General features: G+C 40.3%; 1 pseudogene; it reads left to right on the plus strand.

The window, feature by feature from the left end:
• Nucleotides 1-4,426: 4,426 nt before the first annotated feature.
• On the plus strand, nt 4,427-5,377 carry LOC102818776 (annotated as a pseudogene).
• Nucleotides 5,378-5,492: the final 115 nt, after the last annotated feature.

The following is a 5,492-nucleotide window of genomic DNA, read 5'->3' on the forward strand; positions in this document are numbered from 1 at the left end:
CAGTGAGGTGATATATGATGGAATGAATGTAAAACTGAAGTTCCCCCATGTAAACTATCATATAATTCACAATAAAACATTAAAAAAAAAAAAAAAAAAAAGCAAATACTCAAATGTATATGCATACATGTTCACAGCAGCACTGCACACAATAGCCAACACAAACAACTCAGGAACAACTGAGGAAAAGAGGGTGAGAATAGTCACACAACTCAAATAATGAATGTTTTCTTGTGTGTATTTTCAGCAGTAACAACAAAATAAGTTATAAAGAAATTATATTGTTTTAATAAACTATACCAAAAAGGAGGGAAACAATGTATAGAATTTGTGCAGCTGCATTTCTATTGTGCTGCAGTAGTAATTCTTAAGAAAATATTCCCCACACAATCTCAGTCTGTATGGAATCAGAGCAAGCTTGTTTAGACAGACGCTTGCATCTACTCATCCAGTGTGAGTTTACTCATTTCCTTCTGATATGAATGTGCACGCTCGCCGTCTGCTTCTAAAAGCAGATATATTACCTTCTTCTGTCTCCAGGTGTTGGAGGAAAACCAGAGCCCTGTAGGTGGTGATTGAAGGGTTTCCTGGTGGCCCTGATCCCTCACATATCTGGAATCCAATGAGTTTCTGTAGGTTCTTTTTCCTTCACATCCTGGATTAATTTCCTTTTCTTCTAAATTTTATTTTGTTGTTGTTAAGACTATTCACAGCAAAACATATACCAATTCAATAGATTGTACATGTACAATTGAGTGACACTGATGACATTCTCCAGGTTGTATAACTGTTCTCACCTTCCTTTTCTGACTTGTTTTTCCTTCATTAGCATAAACTCATGCCCACTAAGCTCCCTACCTAATTTTTGAAGTTGTTGTTAACAATTTGATCCTATGTTAATAGTTCTGAAAAGAGCTAAGAGTAGAGTACCTCTTTTGGACTTGAGGTCCTAGATCCAAGGAAAGATTGATGTCCAGACACACAAAGATCTTCAAGGATGGCCTACAGCCACTGAAAGGAGACAAGGACATTTCTCCAGAGCCACATCTCTGAACTCAGCCTCCTTACCTATGAGAGAATAAACTTCTGTTTGTTAGACCATCCACGTGTGGTGTGTCTGTTATAGTAGGAGTTCTGGTGTTGCATTGTAAAATAAAGCACTGGACCACAAGGTTGACAGTTCAAACTCACCAGCTGCTCTTCAGAAACCCAGTACTAGCTAACTAAGATACAATTTGATACCAGGAGAGTGAGGTGATGCACTAACAGACGGCTAAAATGTGGAAGTGGTTTTGGAATTGGATAAGGAGCAGAAGCTGGAAGAGGACAAAGATGCCTAATAGTAAAAGCCTATATTGCTTAGAAGAGATTGTTAATGGAATTATGGATCTCAAAGACAATTCTGATGAAGACTCAGAAGGAAGTGAAGACAGACAACAGATGGTGACAAGCAGTGGCAGACAAAGGCAGCAGCAGACCCAGGAGACTGACACAGGAGTCTACCCAAGGAGTGAGAGAGCTGCGCACCTTCAGGCCAAAAATTACTAGTGGAGTTGGGTGCTCATGAACACCTCCTTTAGTAGAACAGAGACCATGATGGTCTCTATTGTAGAGACAATGGAACCAAGAAGCAGAGGTTGAAGAGACAAGAAATGTAGGAAGCAGAGTTGATTCATTCTCAAAAGGTAAGGACACCCCCTCTGGCTTCTATTGGTGGATCTTATGGCCTCTGAGGGTTCCAAGGGTAGGGTCACAGATACGCAGGTTTCAAAGAGTTGAACTGAATCTTCACCAACTAAGTTCTGGAATGGGGGGCTCCCATTAAAATAAGGCCACTCCCCAAAGCTAAGGGGTATGGGACTGCCATGCCAAGGAAGCATAAGAATGGGGCCTGCCAGGACCTAGAGAGTTGAGGAACTAGGAGAATGGGGTTTCCCAAAGTTGTTGTTCCAAGTGGCCTGGAAGGCAGAATTGAAGTTCAGGCTCTGGGCACCTCTCCCAAGGATCCAGAAAGCACAACCAAGACCCACAGTAGGCCCATTGTTTAGATGGTCTCAGAAACAGGAGATTTTTATTCTCTTTTTTTTCAGGCTTTGAGAAGTAATGTAAATTTTTCTGCTAGGTTTTTATCTTGCTTAGTGTGTTTTATCCCATCTTTCCTCCAATTGCTCCCATTTGTAATGGAAATGTCTACTTTGTGCCTGTTTCACCATTGTACTTTGGTGAATGTACCTAGAGGATGATAAGACTGGGTAAAAGTGTTTAACATGTGACAAGGACATGAATTATGGAGGGGTTTGGGGTGGGGGAGGTGGAATCCACTCCTCATCTGTCAGTTTGTAGTACTGTGATGCCTTGTGTGTTGCTATGATGGTAGAAGCTATGCCATGGGTATTTTAAATACCAAAGGGTCACCCATGGTAGACAGGTTTCAGCTGAGCTTCCAGACTAAGCTAGACTAGGAAGAAGTAGAGGTGAATTACTTCTGAATGGCTTGCCACTGAAAACCTTATGAATAGCGGTGGAACATTGTCAAATAACACCAGAATGTTGAATATTGAAACATTATGAATAGCACCAGGATATTGCCAGAAAAAGTGTCAGAAGATGAGCCCCTCAGGTTGGAAGGCAATAAATATACAACTGGGAAAGAAGAGCTGTCTCTTCAAAACAGAGTTGACTATAACGACATGAATGGAATAAAGCTTTCAGGATCTTCATTTGCTGAAATGAAATGACATTCACGTCCACACACTGAAAATGAAAAGAGATAGCTTTAAACATCCATTAATAATTAGAACATGGCATGTATACAGTATGAATCTAGGAAAACTTGAAATTGTCAAAAACTGATAGAATACATAAACATTGATATTCTAGGCATTACTGAACTAAAAGGATTGTCATTTTGAATTGACTATCACATTGTTTGTTATATCGGGAATGACAAATTGTAGCGAAATGACATCACATTCAACATCAAAAAGAACATTTCAAGATGAATTTTGAAGTATAATGCTGTCTGTGATACAATCATGTCCATACGCCTACAAGGAGGACCAGTTAATACCACTATTTTTCAAATTTATACACCAACCCCTTAAGCCAGTGATGATGAAACTGAAGAATTCTACCAATTTCCTCAGTCTGAAATCGACCAAACATGCAATCAAGATGTATTGATAATTACTGGTGGCTAGAATACAAAGATAGGGGAAAAAAAGAAGGATCAGTAACTGGAAAATATGGCCTTGGTGATAGAAACAATACTGAAGACCTCATGATGGAATTTTACAAGACCAATGACATTCATTGCAAATAACTTTTGAAAATAGCATAAAAGATGACTGACTATACACATGGACCTCTCAAGATGGCATATACAGAATGTAGTGTTATAGGATCAATACTGGACTGCAAACCAAATGTCAGTAGTTCAAACCCACCTGCTGCTCCTTGGAAACCCTATGAAGGTTTGCTATGAATTGGAACTGATTGATGGCACTTCACAACAACAAAATGGGAAGAGACAGTGGAAAAACTCCATATCATCAGCCAAAACAAGACCAGGGGCAGACTGTAGAACAGACCATCAATTACTTCTTGCAAGTTCAGACTGAAACCAAAGAAAAGTTTTATAAAAGTCCATGAGAACCAAAATACAACTTTGAACATGTTGCACCTGGATTTAGATATCATCTCAAGAACAGATTTGATGCTTTAGATACTAATGACTAAAGACTAGAAGAATTGTGAAATTACAACAAGAACATCCTACAGGAAGAAAACAAAAGGTCATAATTCCAACTGGAATGGAAGATTCTTTGTATCAAGGAACATGCTTGTCTTCTCAGTGTGCTGGGTTGATTGTTGTTGTTGTTAGGTGCCATCGAATTGGTACCAACTCATCGCGACTTTATGCACAGTAGAACGAAACACTGCCCAATCCTAGGCCAACCTCACTATCATTGCCACACTTGAGCCCACTGATGCTGCCACTTTGCCAATGCCACTTTGTCTTCCTCTTTTTCTCTGATCCTCCACCCTACCAAACATGGTATCCTTCTCCAGAGACTGGTCCCTCCTGACAATATATCCGAAGTATGAGAGACAAAGTTTGGCCATCCTGGCCACCAAGGAGTACTCTGGCTGCTCTTCTTCCAACACAGATCTGTTGGTTCTATGGGCAGCCCATGGCATTTTCAATATTCTCCTCCAACACCATAACTGGGTTGATAGAAACAGGCAATTTAGACATTGTCTATCAAAAATGGGAGGCTATAAAGGCAGGAAGTTGATGGCTTACAACCTTTCGTGTGTGTGCTTCATTTCACAATGAGGAGGGTAAGGTAGAATCCCCACTAATTAGTTTTCCTCTTTTCCAGATGGGTCTGGAACTGACTCAACAGCACTCAACAACAACAACATGCTGAATGGTGCAATAGTGATGGATGCAACTCTTTTGTTAATAGCTGGTAATAAATCTTGTCTGAACAACTGGCTGCTATAGAAATCATGAAACTGAAAAATATTTTGATTCTAAAATTCAGGCTAAAAACAGTATGAACAAATTCTTGCCTTTGTACAAGGTACAGTAGCAGAAAGAGCACCTATTATTCCAATTTTTGCTCCGCTGAAATACAATATGTAAGTTTTCTGGGAGTACATAGTAAAGAATCTTCCAGTACCTTCAAGAGACCTTACTTCAGAAGCCCAACTTGTTGGATTCTGTGATGCTAACTAGCCTGGCTCTGAGGTTGATGACCTGTGATGCTGTGGGTTAATGCGCTGGACTACAAAGTTGGTTTGAACCGCAAGGTCAACAGTTCAAGCTCACCAACCGCACCTCTGAAACTCTGTACAGGGTTGCTATGGGTCAGAAACAACTCTATGGCACTTAACAACAACAACAACAACTGGTGGTAGTGTTCTAAAATGAATAATGAAGGTGAGACAGGAGATAGAAGTCAGAGCTGGTATTGTTTCCAAAGACAGTGTAGGAAAACTCATGTGCAAGTGAATCTTGGCCATAAACATCACTTTTTGCAGAACACAATGATCATCAATATGCTGCAGCAAGGGACAAAACTTGGAACAAAAGTTGGAACAAAAATTGACTCCACATTGTGCCAAGCTGTCAGAATGGTGGGGTAGGTACTTGATGCAGTTGGAGCTTTACCCAACATCTTCACAGAGTTGAAAACTTCCTATTTCCTACTTAGACGGCTTCTCAGTGTACACATCAAAGGAGACAACGAAACTAGCAACGGGTATCAAAGAATAAAGTGCTCGTGGTGAATAGGGAGGAAGAGTTAGTGCAGCAAAGGCTGATTTGGGATAAATAGTTGTCACTAATCTTATATATATATATATATAAGGAGCTCTGGTAGCGTAGTGGCTACGAATCGGGCTGCGAACCTTAAGGTCAGCGGTTCGAAACTACCAGCCGCTCCGCGGGAGAAAGATGAGGCTTTCTACTCCCGTAAAGATTT

The sequence above is a fragment of the Chrysochloris asiatica genome, unplaced genomic scaffold, assembly GCF_000296735.1.
Source record: "Chrysochloris asiatica unplaced genomic scaffold, ChrAsi1.0 scaffold00067, whole genome shotgun sequence".
Taxonomy (NCBI): domain Eukaryota; kingdom Metazoa; phylum Chordata; class Mammalia; order Afrosoricida; family Chrysochloridae; genus Chrysochloris; species Chrysochloris asiatica.